General features: G+C 36.7%; 1 protein-coding gene across 1 annotated transcript in view; it reads left to right on the forward strand.

Moving 5' to 3' along the window:
- LOC149082982 (uncharacterized) overlaps positions 1–21067 on the forward strand; it is a 317105-nt gene that overhangs the window by 159063 nt on the left and 136975 nt on the right. The gene's annotated exons all lie outside the window — the stretch shown is intronic.

Raw genomic sequence — 21067 nt, forward strand, 5'->3', positions numbered from 1 at the left:
GCATTAACTCTTTCTGCGGCATGGTAGCAAATCACTAAACCTACTTCAAAAATGCTATATCTTTTTCAATGAAGCAGGTTTACTTTCGATTTTTAGTAGGTTCAAACTATAGGCCCATTTACACGAGTCAAGTAGCTTAGTACAAACAGCCCTTAACATCTGCGTACATTTAAAAGTAGTTAACCATTAAACTTTTCACGCGTGGAAATGGGCCTTTAGTGTATTAGGAAATCTGAGTGATACACCCCGACTCACCGTTGAAGTATACAGCAGTGATTCCCAACTTGGGTGTTAACGCCCCCTGGGGGGCGGTAGAAGCTACGGGTGTAACATAGGATCCTATGGGTTAGATTGCGTTGAGGAGGGAGGCGATATAGGAGAAAAAAAAATTCTGAAGGGGGCGATGGAACAAAAAAGTTTGGGAAACTGGTATACAGGATAAGTGTATAAGGAAAAGTGTTCCATTGAGAAATCAAATTTGCAATCTGAGCTTTTTAATACTAAAATAGAAGGATTTCAAGAAGGCGAAATGTCTCGTCAATACCGGTGAGAGAGGATTAATGCGTATATAATTTATTTTTCTTCAGATCATAAATTGTAGATAAGTGCAGAATTGAAAACTGGTCACAACTTGTACGGCAGACTACTTCAAATTCTCGAAAAAGTTCGTTAAATAATTTTTTTTTCAACAATGGTTACTTTGCTTCTACAATGACTTGAGAGACGTTTGCCGATGCTGAAATAAGAGGTTTTTAACGAGGCGAGATATTTCGCCAATGTCGCTTAGGTGGTTAAATAGTATTAATGGAAAGACTATCAAATATCTTTCTCAGCTCTTACCTAGTCGTATATGACCGGCCATCAGATGTCGCCGAGAAGGAACATGAAGTTTTTGAGGTTGCAATCGATCATGTCTTGGCGATGGATCGTAGTTATTCCAGAACTTTCTCTCTTCTCTTCATACAAGAATGTGAAAAGATTTTCGAGAAGTTTCTCTTCTTGGATAAAAAAAATGAAAGGGAAACAAGAAGATGTTTTCAATCGATTTCGCTGAAATGGCAACTTCAAAAAAAGAATATAAGAACTGCATTGTGTACGTTTGATCGTCTTCTCAAAACTCATTTAGTTAAGTGCTGTTTTTATAAGAACACAAAGGTGAGGGCCTTGTAACGGCAACGACAAACAGATGCTTGACAATGTTCCTTCACTCCTTATGAATGTTCTTATTTAATTTTAAAAGAAGCGGCCATTGCTGTTATACTTGATTTGTGTACCGATTGTGCATCGGTTCCACTGTGCCCCGAGCGCAACTAATGGCGACATTGTTGTTAGACAGAGCTTCATCCATTATTAAGGGATCCTCAAGAAATCTCGTCTTTGTTTTTCTTAATCAAACCTTCTTTTTTTTCCCACTTCTAATAATATTATTGTCACTGTTCTTGATGCCCGCACTTTTCTTCGGATGAATATGGAACAGCTAATTTTAGCCGCTTTCTCTTTTTCTTTCCCAAGATTTATTTATGAGTTAAAGGTGTCAACAAAGATTCTTTGCGGCGTCTTTAGCTATTGTAAGCTTTTCCATTGAAGAAGATACTTCACGTGCCAACTGGATCTCTCGTGAATGCCAACCTCGAAAATAAAGCGTTTTGTTTACATTCATTTTCACTCCATAACATATTACGCAAAGACATTGCAATCGATTCGAACCTGTATTGTTCAGTTGGTTATTGAAATGAATTTCCTGCAAAGCTTCAAACTTCGGATCTACATGAAACAATCGTTATTTGTTGTTTCAAATTACTCGTAAGGCACAATGGACTTGCTAGAATCGGGGGGAAAAATCAAGTCTGAACAAAAGATAGTGTACCAAATTATGTGGAAATTCTTAGTGTTGTTACATGCCGCTGTGCGGTCGTGTGGTGATGGTGACGGACTCGCGTTGCGAGGGCCAGGGTTTGAATTCCTCCGGCCGTCTCAGTGGTTGTCGGCTGGAAGCGGATTTCTGTGGTTTCCAATTTCGAGGCGTGACCTCCCCGTTAAAAATCTCTCGCCACAAGAGAGCAACATATCTACTACGGTAGATGTATTCAGTTATTCCTATTCACTCATAAATTGAAAAATAGATGGCAGCGCTAAAAGTCGCGCGCAACATCAGATAAGCGAACTGATAGAACAACATGCACACTTCCGGAACAACTCATTTGATAATAAATTTCCCATGGCGATGGAACGGAGTTGCGCTCGGTGAAAGGAAGGAAGTGTTGGTAGAAAGAAAGCTTGAAATTCATTCCAGATGCATTGCCCTTACTAAGAAGTTTACCGCATTGCACTTCTGTGTCTTACAGAGAAAGTGGCAATACCAACAGTTTTATCAATATTTTCGGTGATCATGTGGTGATGACAAAACACCTTGTTATTAGACTCTAATTAGAAGAATGAAAACAAGTGACGAAGTTAATATCAAAATAAATTCAAGACTGTTTTGAGCGAAATATAAAAAGAATATCCTTTTAGTGATTTCAAAATATCTTAAAAAATATCTTTATAGAGGGATTTATCGTAGTAGAGGGTACTTCGAGAGGTGTTCAACATTAGACTACAGATAATACCAAACAAGAATTGAAAAAAATATCGTTTTAGAAGGATTTATTGTTATATCGTTGTAGCGAGGTTTCACTTTATTTGAATCGGTGTTTTTTACTTTCATTACAAGTGTATAGTGCTGACGAAACCTTTAAGTACCAATTTAATTCTTAGTACTAAATTTTTTGGAATTTTCTTAGGAACATTTAACTACAACTAAACTGAAATACGTAAAATTAACATCGTAATTATTTCATTTTTTCATAATGTGGTACTAAATGGGTTAACACAGAATGGAATATTTTATATAAAAATTAAGTTAATAGTAAAGTGGCATCAAATAATTAACGAATTTTTTAGACAAATTTTATATTACAAATAATTAATGAATTATACTTCAGGCATTTTCCTACAATTTGACTCGCCTCGAAATACCGTATTCATAAAATTCAAATCAACACAGACATGTCTCCTTTTTGTACAGGAATAAAATAAATATAATTCGTGCGCGTCGCAAGAAAGCCTTTTTCAGGAGCTCCCCAAATATTTCTCCTCCCAACGTAGATAATTAATTCCAAGTTATACATAAGCTGATAGAATGGAAGAGGGAAAGAACAAAAATGCGTCAGTACGTACTCGACTGAGACGTACGGCGCAGTTTGACGTTATGTACCCATGTCCAAGTCTTTTCCAAACTAATTGCGTTGTTGTTCGTTTCGATGTTTAAGAACCTGAGGAAAGGGGGAGCGGGGGGCAATGTTTGTCTTACTAACGAAATCAAGCTAAGGGTTGTACGGCCCAAGTGCTTTGCTGTCAATTTCAACGAAAAACGGTTTTTTTCCCCCTCCTGTCTTATATAACGTCGGAAACGCATCTACTCGATGGTGATGGAAAGTCGATTGATTCCGCTTGTTAACTCGCATATTTTTCTCCTCCTCACTACCACGTTCATGAATTTATGAATAGGTAATCGGCGGCTTAGTTAGGCTGAAGCATATAAATCAGCAGCTTCACGCGCTTCTTGGTATGACTTTCTTTTCTTTTGTGGAAGATGAGAGCGGGTTGGAAGACTGAAAAACATCATCGTCGTGCCTTATAAAGAAGAGCTTCCTGTTAATCTGAAACTCTCTTGGAAACGAAACACTTTTGGCGTTAACGGGTTTTGTGACTCTCCTATTTCCATTTTTATGATGATTATATTCTTGGTTATTTGTCATAATTTATTCGCTCGTTATCTCTTATCTTGCATTTCTGTGTCTGTGATAAATGCTTGTTTTACGCAAAAATGTATTCTGTACTTGATGCGATGCTATTTTTCGTTTTCGATTTCTCGGCGCATTTGAATACTGCAAGAGGGGGTAGCCGAAAAAAACATTTCTAAAATAATCTAATTATTAGGAAAGACATTTTCTGGAGGCTATCCTTTGGAAAGAAAAGTAAGTCGTCTCATATAAGAATATCTCTCTATATAATCAAATTGTTAGTAATTACACGTTTCCCAGTGACATATGCTCATATTTTATAAAAGTCGGGGAAAAGTCCTGTGGCGGGGGGGTGAAGAACAAACTCAAAAAACAAATTTGGAAGGTCACTGACTCGGTCAATCGCTCACTCACACATTCACCGGTTCGCTCATACGGTCACAAAATTGCTAACTTACCCGCTCGTTGACTCACTCTGTCACTCAGAAGTCAATTACTGCCTGGGTAATTCACCCACTTGCTTGATCACTAATACGATAAATTGCTCGATCGCTCACTCACTCGGCTTCTCATAAGGTCACTTACTCACTAGCTTTTTCGCTAGTTCATTCACAAACTCATTCGGTCAGTCACTTGCTCAGTGATGACAATCGGTTGACCGTGAATTTTTTGTCGGAGACTTTTCGGTAAATCAGCCCGAAGCCATCCATTACTTGTTTCTTCTTTTAACCCTTTCAGACTTAGGTGCCAAAAATGTGTGGGGTTGCTTTTTCTCCCTGTAGAATTTTTTCTTTCGACCTCAGGGAGTTAAGCCGTGACTTGAAGAATTATGTAAGTTCTGAGTTAGAAATATATGGAGAATACGAACTTGGGGCTTCCATCAGAGGTTAGCATTTAATGTTGAAATTTCAGGGTTTTTTTGTTTTTTTTTAAGATGGCTTCCAGTTTGTGTGCGTATCATGAACACGGCTTTTTATTTCAGGTATAGAACCCCTTTTTATCAGCCTACGAATTTGATCTCAAAACGCCTTCTTGCGCATTTAGAGTGGATACAGATTAGCATTCCTCTTTCCGGGATTTGGTTTTAAAAAATGTGTCTTAATTACTGTGATTATGAACTTTATGCATAGGCGTCGTGGGAGCAATTACCGCTTGGGGAGAACAAACACGAATTTATCTTATATAATGGCGGAAATTTGAATGTAATGGCTGACACCCAGGATGCGGACACGATTTATTTCATTCTTGTATACTTAGCAAATATGCGTGTGCTTAGATACAATTATTCTTCACTTTTAAAGCGATAAAGAATAAAAATTTCATTCTGATCTTTAATATTATCGTGATTTGAAAACAGGAGGAAAAAAATATATATATATATAATGTCTTGTATTTTATCTTTGTTTCGCGGAACATAAATATGGCATTATCCTTTCGCGAAATATGGTGGGTTCTTTTCATTTGGTCCCGTAATAAATCATGCGTTGCCATTTTGGATGCTCACTAAACTGGCGAAAGTTTTGGCTGCCTTTTGTTCAACGTTTTACTTTGTTAAGCGGCTCTGTCATCTGCAGTTTTCAATAGGAAATAGTAAATTTATTCTTTTTTTTTTCCCTCATGTCTGCCATTCTTCTTCAGTGGCAAGAAAAGAAAAGAAAAAAAATGGCTATATATACGCGGCTAATTTATATTTTCGTCGATCATAAGGCTTTCTTTTCTTCTTCAAATATTACTTGATGGCAGAAACCAATCATTTACTTGTGTTTTGTGATACTGATGTTCAATGATCCTGTTTGTTTTGTTGTGTTTTTTTTCAATGTCTTAATCCACACGTTTCATGGAAGCCTAACACATCAGATGGTCATGGCACTTGTTCCGCATCTTGTGTGTGTGTGTGTGTGTGTTTTGTGTTCATTGGTTCTGTGATCAAGAAGATGCTGGGAGAAGTTTAGTCTTTGATATATCTTTGTATTTTTTTTTCCTTGGTATCTCTCTTTATATAACATGCCGTCCTTGTGGGCTGAAGATAACGAAGTTGTTTTTTTGCTGTTATAAAACTCGAGGTTTGAGTTACATGAACAATCGATTGTTTTCCTCTACATACTTCCGATATTTTTTTTTTTGTCTCGTAGAGACGAAACAGAAATGATTATTTTCTATCGAAGATTTTTTTTGATGAAAAATCCTTTTTTTTATTCGATTTGTGTAACAGCTAGAAATATTTTGCAAATATTCTTTACGCTTTATACAGAAAGGTAATTTGTTAATTTCGAAAATAGGCTTATAATACTTCATCGTGATTGCCTAAGCCAGATCGGATGAATTCTTATCGCTTCATTACCTGATTACTACAGGGCTAATTTACCATACACGCACATCGTAGAATTTTTTTAGGATTTTTCAAGCGAATTAGTGCATGCCATTGAATATGGAAGGACAGGATAAACACCCGCTTCACATATTATGGAGATTTCGAAATTAGTCCATGCCGACTAAGAGTGTTGTGTCCAAACGTAATTAATTCGATAGAAGTTCCAGAGAGGAACATCGACGAGGTGCATCATGTGTGGTTTTGTTAGGGTTGCGAGATTCGAAGGATGCCTGCGCGCGCACCCTTAGTGACGTCAGTTCTCCCAATTTTGACAATAGATGGCGCCACTGTTCGGACCAATAAAACCGGCCACAACAATAATTTTTCCCAACTCTAAAACAGAACTTCTAAAAAAAGCAAAAACAGAAAAATTCTGGGAATTTCGGCGGCTATTGGTGAATGCGTGGGGGGTGGGTGGGAGGGAAAAACCCAAAAACACGCGCATCAATGAAGAAATATATGTTTCGAAGTGAAAAAAAAGAAAATTTTCCCCAGAAGAAAAAAATAAAAATTCCGGAAACCTGAAAAGGAGGATAAAAATGCTAATTTTCCGAAACGTAGGAGGACGCTCTAATGACATAAAAAAGGAGGACGGTTGATAACCCTAGGTTTAGTAGTCCAGACGTAATTATTATGGCAAAGTTCTGCTTGTTATGCGCTGCCATCTGTCTTCCCTATTAAGAGTGAATGTGGCAAATTTATCTGAGTGTAAGTCTTTTGACATCGGCTGGAAGGATGTTTATCTAATTCGTTAACAAGCTAGATGCCATCGCTCTATCCTGTTTGAGGCCATGTTCTCGGACGTTTGAAATTTCGAGGATACCAATGCAGAATATTCGTGGTGGATCTGCTGCCCTGTTTTCTAGCTCAGTGTTCTTCAATCTTTTTACAGCTCTGAGCCGGTGAAAATGTTGGAAAAAGTTTGCGGACCGGCATATAAATGAATAAGAGAAATAACTTGTGGAGTGGTGAAAAATATGTAGATAGGAGAAACAATTTGCAGACCGGCGAAAAATACATAAATAGAAGGAAATAATTTGCGAACTGTATATATCATGTTGATGGTCTGCCTGTTCTGTGCGGAGAGAGGAGAGACTTTTTCAAATGGGAGATCGGCTCGCGCATCGGTGCCTTGAAGTTGAAAACCATAGACACATAAGTGCTGGTAGTTTGTAATGATTGAATATTTTCAATGGAGAGGCATATGTTGCTCTTTCAAATCGAAATTTCTGCTGTTTCTGCAAAAAATCGAAATCGAATGTGCTGGAAATACCCATTCTTGTTGACATACCGAATGAATAGCAATGCATATTTCTAAAAAAATTTCACCAGATCCATATGAATTCGTTGATAAATTTACAGCGTTTTAAAATCGATTTTATTTATCCATTTGAATAAAAATTCAGCAAATTACTGAACGTTTTCAGCTCGAGAAATATCTGAAGAGAGATCGCGATATATTGCTGTTTAAGGAAATGTTGACCTTTAATTTGGAACATAAACACATCTTTGTAACATTAAATCTATTCCATTGATATCGCGGTGTGACTTCCTACTTTTCTTTCTTTCTTTCGTATCTGTTATTATCAGTTTATCTTTTTTACTCCTTGTCGGTTTATCACTAACGGCCTTGACTTCCACTTGAAGAAATGGTCTTTGAAGTATTTTTTTTATTATTATTATTATACTTTCTGTTGTATTGTGTAAACAGTGGTGATGATCGTCATAATAATGTAGGACTACTACTCTCTGAAGAAATAAAAGTGAAGGGGGAAGATGGGAAAAAGAGTTTTTTCTCGAACATTCGATCTAATGCTTCTTTTCTTGTTATCCTATTCTCTAATTTTTTGTCTTACTTTTCTGACTGACACAAGAAAACCGCTCAGGGAGAAACTGATCTGGATAATGTGCGAAAACTTGGCGGATAAAATGACTTCCATTAATAACTACACTTTCTTGACCTTGGAAGTCATCCCAATGCTTGTGTATACACATAACTTTCCCGGCATTATATATGTTGTGTTTTCCGAGATTCGCTATATTACCGCTATTATTCTGTGAAAATGTTGGACCGTAAAATGTGCATGCAAGAAATTAGGTCACCTTAACTTACTGAAAGAAAAAAAAATAATTCCAGTTCTTTTTACTTGTCCCTGTTGGCGCTGTCTCTCTCTCTCTCTCTCCTGAAGTTACTTAGTGTGTGTATATTCAGATTAGGTTTATAATATTAATACCATAATAATTTCGTGTCCTCTCTTTGAATTCATGGTTTTATCCATCCGGGGACTTCAATAAAAAACCTCACTACTCGTACTAGGGGTGACAATCGAAATTGCGGTATTAAGATGGAATTTACAAGAGAATTGCGATATTAAGATTGAATTTACGAAAGAATTGCGATATTAAGATTGAATTTACGAAAGAATTCCGATATTAAGATTGAATTTATGAAAGAATTCCGATATTAAGATTGAATTTATGGCAGAATCACGATATTGAGAGTAAATTCACGAGAAAATTGCGATATTATGATTGAATCCACAAAAACCTCACGATTGACTTCACGAAAGGATCAGGATATTAAGATTGGTTTTACGAGAAAACTGCGATATTGATATTGAATTTAATGAAGAATTACGATAACAAGATTGAGTTTCCGAAATAAGCACGACTCAAAAATTGAATGTACGAAAGAATGGCGATATTTATGTTGCATTTATGGTAGAATTGCGATTTTAAGATTGAATTCACGAAAGAATCACGCGACATTAAGATTGGATCAACGAAAGAAGATTGAGATATTAAGATTACGTTCATTAAATGATCGGAATCATTTCTGTAAGTTTTTATATGCCCAAAACCGAATTTTTCCCGCCAATCTTTATTAATTACATCTGTATTGAGCCGGTACAAAGGAACACCTTTTTTTGGTTGTACTTTGTTTACCATGTTTTAGAAAATAAAGAAGATAGTGGAAAATGTTGTGTGTGTGTGCGCGCTATCGCGTCACTGGCCATATCAAAACTGTCTTTGCTATGTCGTTTTTTTCACTTTACAGTGTCCAAGGGTATTGAAAGTTTTCCTATATAGTTATGAAGAAAGGAGAGAGAGAGAGGGAGAACAGTGAAATTTTTTATGATTATTTCGAAGAATATGGAAATTTCTCTTTTGTTATCTCGCACGTCGAGAATTCGTGTCGCTAGTGAGATATCAAAATGCACGCCTCATCTTTGCATCGGCCATATTTGTTTCTATCTCGGGTTTGTTTTTTTTTTTTTCTCCTCTTTCGAGCATTAGATGCGGCACGGTTTTAGCATTTTTCCTCCCCGAATTTTTATGCATTTTGATACTGGAGTGAAAGAGTGCAGAGTAGAGGGGAAAAAAATGTTCGCACATCGAATTTCGTTCTTTTACTGCCTGGGAGTGAAATTGATTTTGGCGGAAACTTGTCATTGTTTGAAATTGAAAATATATATATATATATATATATATTGAAGTCGAAAATATCATGTATACATTTTTTTTTCAACTCCCGATGGCACCGTCTTCTAGACAATAGAGTTAATGCGTTCTTTTTTTCATTTAATACAATAGATAGATGCGAAAAAAATAGTTCACATTAATCAATACGAATTTATAAAGCTTGATGCAACATTCAAATCGGGTATGAATCGCCATTAATTGCAGGGATTCCTAAAACGCTGCAAATCATTCTTTGAAATGAGGTTTTCAAATTTCTCTCAGCGCTCGTGCCTGATCTCTTGGCTCTTAGTCGGCACCTTATAGACCCGTGATGCACTAGTTAAAAATCAGTCTTATTACTGCTACAGTAGAGTCAGTAATACGAGGTGACCGGGACCACCTCGGATTACTGAAAACTCGGATTATCCGAAAAACAATAGAAAACTAAAGACCTTCACTGCATTGTGACATGCATTCCTACTTGAAAGATATTCCATTCACGTAACTCCGAAAAACTGTCATTGATTTTTCTAGAGAACAATGTGAATATCTAATTAGTGCCCATAATTTTTTTTTGGATAAGATATTTTAATTGAAATAGTTTCCTTCGATAATGCTATAAAAAAACAGAAAAAAAATTCCAATTTGTTCACGATCTAGATAACACTGCTTCCTCCCAGAGAGAAAATTAGTTTATTTCTTTAAACGGTTACACTATGAATAAAAATTGCCATAACGAGAAGCTAGAGGGTGCTCGTTGTTGCACACTCATGTATTATTCTCCCTCGCTAATTCATTATTAACTTTATAACATGCTGAATCATGTCAAAGAGATTAATCATCTCGAGTTTAGATCGCCTTATCTGCATCCAATAAGTAATTGAAATTAATGCTACCGTAATCTCACAATGGGCATTATTATATCCTCGTTGCCGTGGCTTGAACCCGGAAGATTAATTTTGCGCCTCCTTTCGTGTGTTTTGATCAGAATTTTTCTTTTGTTCTCCTAGGAAATGAATTTTTTATTATTTATTTTTTTAAGGGAAAAAGGAGAAATTCTATCGATTTTTTTTTTTTCAGCGCTCTTTTATTCGTTGTTGAGTGGATTTTCTCTTTTTTTTTTTTTTCGTTCAATGCCGAATCGGTTCTCTTTTGTTCTTTTTCTTTTCTTCTTCATTTCGATTTCATTCGTATGTCGGAGTATCGAGAGGATTCCCGAGATAATTAGCTGGAAAGGGCCAAAACATCGGGTCCAAACAGGTTGACAGATTTCGCCATCAATCCTCCATTTGTTGTTGAATGCAATTAGCTCTGGACGTGTTCTTACTTTAGTAGATGAAGAATTGATTTCTTTTCCTACTGTTTTACTTTCTCTCTGTCTTTCGTGGACGAATTTTGCGAAATAAAGTTGTTTGGTATAACTTGATAGATTAATTAATTATCTCCATAATTAGATATTTTTGAGAATGGAAAGACTCAAGGATGATTAAATGCCGGTGTCGACTTCTCGAGGGATCAATTTATCATTTTTGATGTAAAACAGGATTTGCTTTTTATAATTCCTTGCTCCTTTTGTCCCTATTATTAAAAAAAAGATCACCCATATGCTGATTCTGAGATATGATTGAGCTGAAATCAACATAATGCATTAATAGTTGGATGTGTTGTTTGCTCGGAGGTGTCGATCAATAATGCCTCGCACGTCGAAAATAGGACTCGTGCATTCTTGTGCAAGAAAGATGCCCGATTAGCTAATCGTTGGAGAAACATAATTTTTTCGAGATTCCTCTTTTTTTCTTCCGGAACTTTAACGTACTAAAATACAGATACCACGGCCGACGAAGATAATACATTTCGGAAGCACGTTCATTAGCCGAAATTTTTCTAGCCGATTTCCCATAGGTTTCTATGGAAAATCGTTTAATTTGTTCCTGGTACTGCCAAAAATCGAAAGATAAGTTTTTTTTAAATCGCCAAGGAGCGCTAAAAAAAGACAAACTGACCGAAGGTGGAAATGAACATCTTCGAAATTAGGTAAATGGGAATTTATAGGAAAATCTTTTTATTTTACATTATGTGTACACAACCAACACCAGCTTTTGTCCGTTCAAGCTGGTGTTGAGAAGTCAGTCAAGTTTTTAGATGTTCCCCCATCGATTTGTGATTTTGTCAGTTCATTTCAGTGTCTGATAAGTTCCTAAAATGCTCAGACGGGTTCAGTTTGATGCCAAGTATCTTTCACTGAAAGAACGCGTGCCCTGAAAACATAGTCGATTTTAATGCATTTTCTATCTTCTTTCATTTTACATGAAAAACTTTCAGAAAGAGAAGTTGGGGCACGTCTTTCTTTTTTTCTTTCAAACCGAGCACAACTCCGGTCTATCGCCATGGACGATTTACTACTAAGTTGTTCCGGAAGAGTGAGTGGGTGTACCTAAACAGTCTGAGTGCGTATATAGTGTTGCCTGATTTTTCAGTGCTGCCAGGTATGGTTCAGAAGTGAAGTGTAATGATTGAATATTTGCGCAATTGTAGACCTGTTGCTCTCTGTGGCGAAGCCTTTTAATGTGGAGATAGGCTCACATCATAGGCGAAGATAGACTTGGAAGTCTGGGGGGGGGGACGGTCATTATTGCTGGGGGGACAAGATGATGATGTCGATTCATCTACACATATATGCATTAGATCTGTCGACTTCACCTTTGATGCTGGGCCCCCCCCCCCGTATCTCCGCCCATGGCTCACATTCGCTCCGTGAAATTGGGAACCACAGAAAACCAACTTCAGCAGGAAGTACGTCTGATAAAAGATTCCGAGATGGACATGTTTTTTCCATTCATTAGGGCAGCGGTTCTCAACCGAGCTCGTGGTGCTTCTTTTGCACATCCCGGGGGTTCGGCGGCCGCTCGAGGAAAATAAACTGAATCATTAAAAAGTAAAAAAAAAAGAGGCCTAAAGGGCTCCGTCATAGAAATTATATATTAGTAGCTCCGTGAGTCAAAAAAGGCTGAGAACCGCTGCATTGGGGTGAATGGATGGAACCGCTATCCGGAATTCTAACATAGCGTAGCTCTTGTTGATAATCTGACTTCTCCGTTATAGCCTTCCACATGTTCGTTGCGGCTGATCGGGCTCTATAAAAATCGCGACTAAAAAAAGAAACATATTAAAACACCATTTATCACTCGTTCATAGTCGAAAAAGAGACACTATGTCCACCAGTGATGTCCAAATTAAAATAACAAGCACAAATAACACGAGAATCGCATGGGTAACCATTACTGCGCAACTTAAATGGCCTTGCGACAGATCGGCGGCGCTGAATTCTTTTTTTATCAATGAAACCGGCCAATGCCGAAACGTCTATAGACATTATGTATTATTATTGAAGGTCAATATATTATCATTATTTCATAACACACGTAATAATATTCAAGAAAATCTCTCGGCCTTCAAATCTTTTTAATTCTTTAACAGATTATTTACTATTTTTGTTCTAGCGGCTTCCTTAGCCTAGTGAACATCTATCCGCTTCTCCTTAAGATAGACCAACAGTATTCTTCAGCCTTTTAAAGCCGCGAAGCAGTGAAAGTGTTTTTCACGGCCGGTGAAACTGGGAGAACTAATTTGCGGACATTCCGAAAATATATAATTAAAAGAAATAATTTGAGAACCGTAAAAACTAAATTAATGGGAGAAATGATTTTAATGAATAATTTGCGGGCAGGCAAAATCTCAATAAGAGAAATGATTTGTGGACCGTCAAAAAATCAATGACTAGAAGAAAGAAATATAAATGGGAGAAATAGTTTGCAGACCGGCAAAAATAAGTAATGAATATGAAAAAGTTTTTGCGCACTGGGAAAAATTTAAAAACCAGATGGGAGAAACAAATTTGAGGAACAGCAAAAAATAAATAATTTACCGATCATCGGAAAATGAGAGAAATTATGTTCGAACTGGCAAGAAAAGTTAATAGAAGAATTAATTAGCAGATCGGCAAAAGATAAATACAATAAATAAGAGGAATAATGTCCGCAGACCAGCGGTTGAAGAACACGAGTATGACAAAGAATTGTTTCAGAGCACATATCAATATTTATAGCTCAACGGGACACCACCAGACCAACCATGACCCCCGCTCTGTCCCACTAGGGGATATAAGCTCGTCCGTCTCAGGAGACGTGGACCATGGTGGAAAAATCCAATAATCCAATGACATCCAGCAAACCACCCACACCAAGTCACAAGCCAACCAGCAGCAGGATCCCTCATACAACTTCACCCCCCCCCCCCACACACACACACACACTTCCCCACTTGTTGTACATGAAATTATATATCAATGATGATGATATATCATTTCAACGGGACACCCCTGACAAGGGTTAGCGACGCCCCCAGGACCCGGGTTCGAACCTCACCGGCGCCACAGTTGTCGTTAGCTTTGGTTTCCTGTGGTCCCCAACTTCGAGGTGCAAATGAGAGCCGGTTTCCCTGTTAAAGTCTCGCCACAGAGAGCAAAAGGCCTACAATGGTACAAATATTCAATACTTCACTCAATTTTGAAATATAGATAGCAGCACCGAAAAATCAGACACAACAATGCATATGCACTCAGTTCACATATCACACTTTGTTCCAGACCAGATTCCCAACGTAGGTGTTAATACCCCCTGGGGAGCGATGGAATGTTCCAGGGGGTCGGTTGAAGCTACGGGTGTAACATAGGATCCTATGGGTTAGATTGCGTTGGGAGGCGATGAGGGGAAAAAAGTTCTGAAGAAGGGGGTGATGGGAGAGAGGGTTAAAAAAGGTTGGGAAACTATGTTCTAGACTCTGCCACGAAGCTGGACTTGAAGAGATCTCGGAAACTCGGAAACACCGTGGCGCACACTGGTGAAGCACTGGTTTAAGGTGGGGGGAAACGTTTCTACCAGATATATTTGTGTACAAAATTGACCGGCGGGTATGTGGATTCTTGTTTCTTTTGGAAAATAAATATTTACGTACGTATGTGATCGACGTAAGCCATATATAATATGTATCTCCTCGAAACGGATGGAAAAATTGTGGATTTTACTCGCTTAAAAAAAAATTGAGAAATCCGATTTCCAACGTTTTTTGGCCCCTCACAAACGTTTCTAGAATAAGTTCAAAAAAAAATATGTATGTACAATAAAAAATAAACTCCATCTCAAATTTATCAGTATTTGTTGTAGACATTTTGTTTACTTCTTCCCGTATAGCAGTTACCTCTTGGAGAAATTCTTCGCATAACATTTTTGAATTATTATTATTTTTTTCTTCGAAAAGATTCAGTTTGAGCTTTGGATACTTAATACTTTTAGTTTTATTTATTTATCCAGAGCTACAAAGAGAGCGAAAAACAAAACCAAAATCAAACTCACACGCTATCGGCTATTGGAAAGAAAAGAAGCTTCCTCGTGAAGAGAGAAAATTACGGCGGCATTTCAATCGAATTTTGTTAGACTCCTTATTTTTCCCTTTTCTTTGAAGAAAGAAAAGGGGCTTTTCTTTCTCTGTAAATGGCATCGGATAGAATTTTATCATCCGAATTAGTTTGTTTTTTTTCGTTTTCCAACAGAAAATCTAGGTTGAGAAGAAAAGCATATACAATTGAAATCGCTTAGAAAAGAACATACACGTAATTCGCGTTGTTTGCAAAATACGTTCTTATTTTGATTTCTTAAAAATATATATATTGAATAAGATCCTGTGCGAGGCTCAATTGTGTTTTTTTTTCTTTTGTTTGTCGATGAATGATATTTATTTGTGAATGGTAGCGACGATTTTATTTCTGAGCCTTTAAATTTTTGATAGAAATTTTATTCGAATTTTTTTTTCCACACTGTCTGTGGTTTTTTATGATAATGCCCAAAATATACAGAGATGTTTAGATTGGGATGGCTTAACCTTTTCATCAGCGTGGGTCACTCGGATGACTTGGAAAAGGGTTCTCCATTCGAGGAATGAAACGGTTTAGAATTTTTTATTGTTATTTTTAACCCTTAAATGTGCTCTTCTTTTTCGAGGTGATAATTTTTTTCATAGTTAATGAAACCCATTGAAAGCCGGTAAAATCATTAAGAAAAATCTATTTGGGGTCGATCAAGGCAAGCAAATTTTCGTAAGCAAATTTTTAGCCGTTTTTGACACCCCCCCCCCCCTTGTCAGCAAAACTCTGACCCCTTCCCTCCTTGTCAGTAAAATTTCGTCATCAGCTCTGCACCTCTGAATTCTAACGCATATTGGTGGGATCAGAGACGTACACGGGGTGGGGGGCATGGGGGGCTCGTGCCTCTTCCCACGATCAAAAATTTATTTTTTTAATGAAAAAATAATATATTTTTTTGTAAATTTGAAATTTCGGAAGAAAATACTTTTATATGTTATTATAATCGATTTCTGTTAATTTCAACGTTATTTGAAGGCTCTGAACTCAAAATTTATATCTTTAATAAATTCATTGCGACCCCACCCTCTAAGGCATGTATGATAAATCGCGTAAAAGTCCTTGGCCCGCGAACCAAATATGGCCCTGGGGGTTGTCTGATGTGGCCTGCCCTCCTCAAACCTAATTTTGTAAAAATGAACTAAGCGGTACATTTACAGATCGTGGTACAATTCCAGAGCATTTAAGCGGCCCGTAGAACAATTCCAGAGCATTTAAGTGGTCTGTGGCACATTTTCAGATCACTTAAATAACCCGGGACACAGTTCCAGAACACTTAAGCTATCCGTGACACATTCAGAGATCTCTTGAGTGACATGTGACGTAGTTTTAGAGCACTTAAGTGGCTCCCAGTGTGGTTCTACATGTCTCAAGTTACCCGCGGTACATTCTCAGATTATTTAAGTGATCCGCGGCATAATGGGGGAGAACGTTACTTCTCCCCCACAAGTGCCCACAAACTATCCAAAGGTTTTTCTCGTTTTTGGCGCACCGAGTAAGATGCCATTAAAAATATTTCATATTTTCATAAACGGTGGTTGATGACGTAAGCATCTTTCAAACCTTCCCCCCCCTCCCCCCTTGTCATTAAAAGTAAGCAAATTGGAAACCCCCCCCCCATCGATGATGACGTAATACTTGAACGGCCCCTGTTGAATTGTACTTCTTATACAGGGTGTCAAAGAGGACGTACGGAGCCTCAAAAAGCGCACATGAAATAAATGAATTGAAGTAATATTACTTTCCAAATACGGTATATAACTACCTTCTTTGTGATTCAAACTATAATAAGAAAAATTCCAGTTGCAAACGTTAAATTAGAAAAAAAAAAGAAATGCAAACAAAACACATTTGAACAAATTAGCGAAATCACGGCCACACATACTGTGCAACAAAAAAAAGAGTGATTGTCGTTCATTTTGGCATCTAACAGCAAATTCAAAATTATAGAATGGAAAGAAAGAATATGACCTCACTTTATGTGCGAAGACAATTCTAAATTAATATCTTCAAACTAACTGCAGTAATGAAGATTTAAAGAATTGTTTGTACTTATGAAAAAGCTACGCATATATTAAGGTTAAATGGTGTAATACCGATATTAAAGAAACACCCGAGATATTCATCATACAGGGTAAAAATCTTTAGTCCGTTTCAGCTAAAATGACTTGCGAACCGTTGGTTAAAAAATCCAACATTTGATTAAAAAAAGTATTTAAATCGTGTGCTCATTTTATATTTGCCATCCATTATGTACCAATGAGACGTATATGTACCTAGACACAAAATTGAATTTTTTGTATGGTCCCTCGTCCTCTAATTTTCAGTAGGAAATTTTTTGTGTCGTCTCCTCCTAAACACAACAAAATCTATCTCACGGTTCTAAGTGCAGTATTAGCCGAGATATCAAAAGCCTCTGAAAACGAGGGAAAAACCTGCATTATATTAATATAATGCAGTCTTTCAGCAGATAGCAACTCGAGAAAAAATTTAGAAATATTCTTTTGTGGTTGCAGTTTATTAAAACTTTTCCAACTGCTGAGATGTCCCGTAACTTTCAGTCAACAATTTCGCAGTGAATATTGCACATAGAAATATGAATTCTTTTTTTTGGGGGGGGGGGAGGGACTCAGAAGAGCGGAACAAAAAATTTTCGAATTGGAAGTTAGAGAACACGGAACCCGTAGTATAAGAATAAAATTTTTTGTATCTCAGTACACGTTTTGATCTTGATAAAATATATGAAACATCTAAAATAAACATGTTATTTGGATACTCTTTCCATTTGAAAGTATGTTTCTACCCCCAACGTTTCAAAAGATAGATGGTGACTTTACAATTTGTATATTGTTAAGATATAAAGTTCATTTTGCGTTCGAATTCGATGCAGCAGAAAAAAACCCATTATGAAATTATTAGGGCCGCTCTTACCAGACGCGGGCATCATTTTTGGATCGCGAAGCAAGGTGCTTCTCAACGATTTTGGGGCACCAAAAATGTTCCCCTTTGCCCCAATTTTATACATTTTGTGGTGGAGGGAATCGCATCTATTATTTCATAATATACAGGAATGTTGAGAAATATCCGTAAGAAAACTTTCCTCTAGGGGAGGGACAGCAATACATGATTGAACACCAAAACTTTTAAGCACACAATTATTAAATGGAAATTGACACAAGACATCGATAAAAATTCAGCACTGTAGGCAATTTTAAGCTATTGACAGAACGATTCCCGAAACTCTTGAAAACCTTAGACTTCACGAACTAAAAATAATTATGGGAAATAATTTTAAAAGTTAATGAAAATTCCAAATTTACGGAGAAAATGATGAGAATTCAGAATATATATATATTAACAAGCTAAATTTCGGAATCGGTGGAAATACAGAATTAACGGTAGAAAAAACTCCATAATTGATCGAAATTCAAAATAAATGCAAGAAATAATTTTAGAATTAGTGAAAGCCTCCAATAATTTACCATGAGTGCGCGGGGGGGGGGGGGCCGGTGTGACCGCACACCGTCATACACCCCAAAGGGCGGCTCTGGGAATTATCAATTCACAAAAAGAGCTAATAAATCTCTTGTTTAAATTGATTTCTTTTAACTTTCAAGAGGGATTGGATTTCAGGTTTGTTCAGATTTTTGTTGATTAAGAATTACTATAAAAAATGAATTACTTATAGTAGCAGATAATTAGTTTTTTTCACTTCGAATCCATGGATTTTCAAACACTCATAAAATAGTGAAGGAACTAAAATGGAATACGAAATTTAACCTAATACTGTAACAAAATGAAACTGAAAGGAAGAAAAAAAACGCATAAACGATTAATTGTTTCATTGGCGTTGCAACATTTGTTGAAACATAATCATTATGTTGACGGAAATTTTCTCTGAAGAGAGAGAAAGAAGAAGAAATAGGAAAAGACACGCTGTTTCGGTTTGTGGCACTTCTATTTTGCATCAAATGTGGCTGCTTGTGGAAACTGCCCTGTTCGATTGCATCACAACCTTTGTACTTGTCGACAATTTTTTATATTTTTTTTTTTTGCCGGCGGTCATTTCAGCTCGGATCTTCAAGGATAAGCAACTCGTTGCTCGCTGCATTATCACTATTATTATTGTTGTCTAGAGGGATAGCAATAAAGAGACATTCAAATAACATATTTTACGTATGCATTGTGATTATGTGTGGATTTTCTTCCGTTTCTTATCGTGTTTAGGGAAATAAGGCGTGTGATCAGGTGAGTTATCATGAATGTATTACTCTGCTTCACAACTAGGATTATTCTATAAGATTTCGTTATGATAGTTTTATGTGCATTTAAATGCTTATAAATACCGAATGTGTTTCTTCTCATTTCGGAAAAAAAAATAATTTTACGATTTTAATATCTGCCTTTTGATGTAAGACGAATTCTTAACCCATGGGTCGCTACTCAAACTCGAGTCACGTGGTGTTCTGAAATGGGTCATACAAATATACTTACAAATCTATTTGTTAGTCAGGGGTCGTTCAAGTATTACGTCATCATCGATGTGGGAGGGGGGATGTTTCCGATTTGCTGACTTTTGATGACAAGGGGGGGGGGGTTTGGATAATGCTTACGTCATCAACCACCCTTTATGAAAATATGAGTTAGGATTCAGAGAGGCAGAGCTGATGACGAAATTTTGCTGACAAGGGGGGGGGGAGGGGGTCAAAAATGGCTAAAAATTTGCTTACGTAATACTTGAACGACCCCTCACTGGTTTCAGGGTATTTTTTTAGATTTCGATGGCCTTGGCTGGGACCGAGGCAATATTCTGGAGCCTTGATTAAAAAATTTTTCGGCGAAGTCTATATTCAAAGGTGCATAAAATTTGCATTAAACATTATATTACATACTGTGCATTACAAAATACATAGGAAGGCCGGAAAAGATCTATACAAAAATAGTAACACACTAAAAAATTGAAAATTCAGAAAAGAATGTGAATGTGAAACTAATGAAATATCTAATTGCAGGAATTATTAATGAAAAGCAATTCAGGAGTAAATGAAAAGTAATGCAGGAGCATGTGAAAAATAATGCAAGAATTATTGAATTATATTATATTATAGCATTCAATAATTCGTAGCTCAGGCTAAGGCCTCCGTTGGCGCACACCAGTTAAGACGTCACTGACCGGTTTCAAAAAATTATTAAAATCAATATTTAGGAATATTTAATGATGATTTTTAAAATCGAAATAGATTCATGGATCGGGATGTTGTTAATTGTGGGCATGCGGCTAAGAAAGGTTAACAACCCTTGATTCAAGAGAGCTTGAATATTATACCCACGTTCACAAATATCTGGGATAAAACTTGAAGACACGTTAATTACTCGAAAAAAAAAAGTAGAGAAAAGAGCGTCGGGAAATGCAAATTAGAGCAATGATAAGCATACTGCGGAAACAGCAAATAAAATGGTGTCTTAACGAACCCTTTTTAGGAAATGGATAGAAATGAGATTTCGAGAAGTTTCGTCGAGAACAATCGGTGAATATACAAGCTTGTGAATGGCGAGAAATTATAGTATTGGTTAGAAACGAATAATTGCTAGCGTTTGATGCAAGTCGGCATCTAGGATACAACTGCAATTTAGATCCATCTTCCTATATCTCGACAACGTAACGATTTTGATAAAGGAATAAGGCATCTTTTTTCCTCTCTCGAAGATTTCAAATAAGAAACGCATTACTATGGTGTACTGGCAGAATGACTCAGAAGTAATTTAAATTGATGGGTAATTAAATGAAGCAATTAGTCAAGAAGTGTCCATTGACTAAACACTGAGATTTATTTGAAGGATTAAAAAAAATCCTTATTAATTAAACCCAAGGGTGGATAAAGTCGAATAGCGTAATTTATTATATCCTCGGTACGAGTATCAAGAAACTTTAAATAAGCTTAAAGAACAGTTACTTTGATGATGTGAGGTTAA

The sequence above is a fragment of the Pholcus phalangioides genome, unplaced genomic scaffold (genome assembly GCF_987345545.1).
Source record: "Pholcus phalangioides strain wild (caught in Gottingen) unplaced genomic scaffold, Ppha-v1.0 ptg000009l_1, whole genome shotgun sequence".
Classification (NCBI taxonomy): Eukaryota; Metazoa; Arthropoda; class Arachnida; order Araneae; family Pholcidae; genus Pholcus; species Pholcus phalangioides.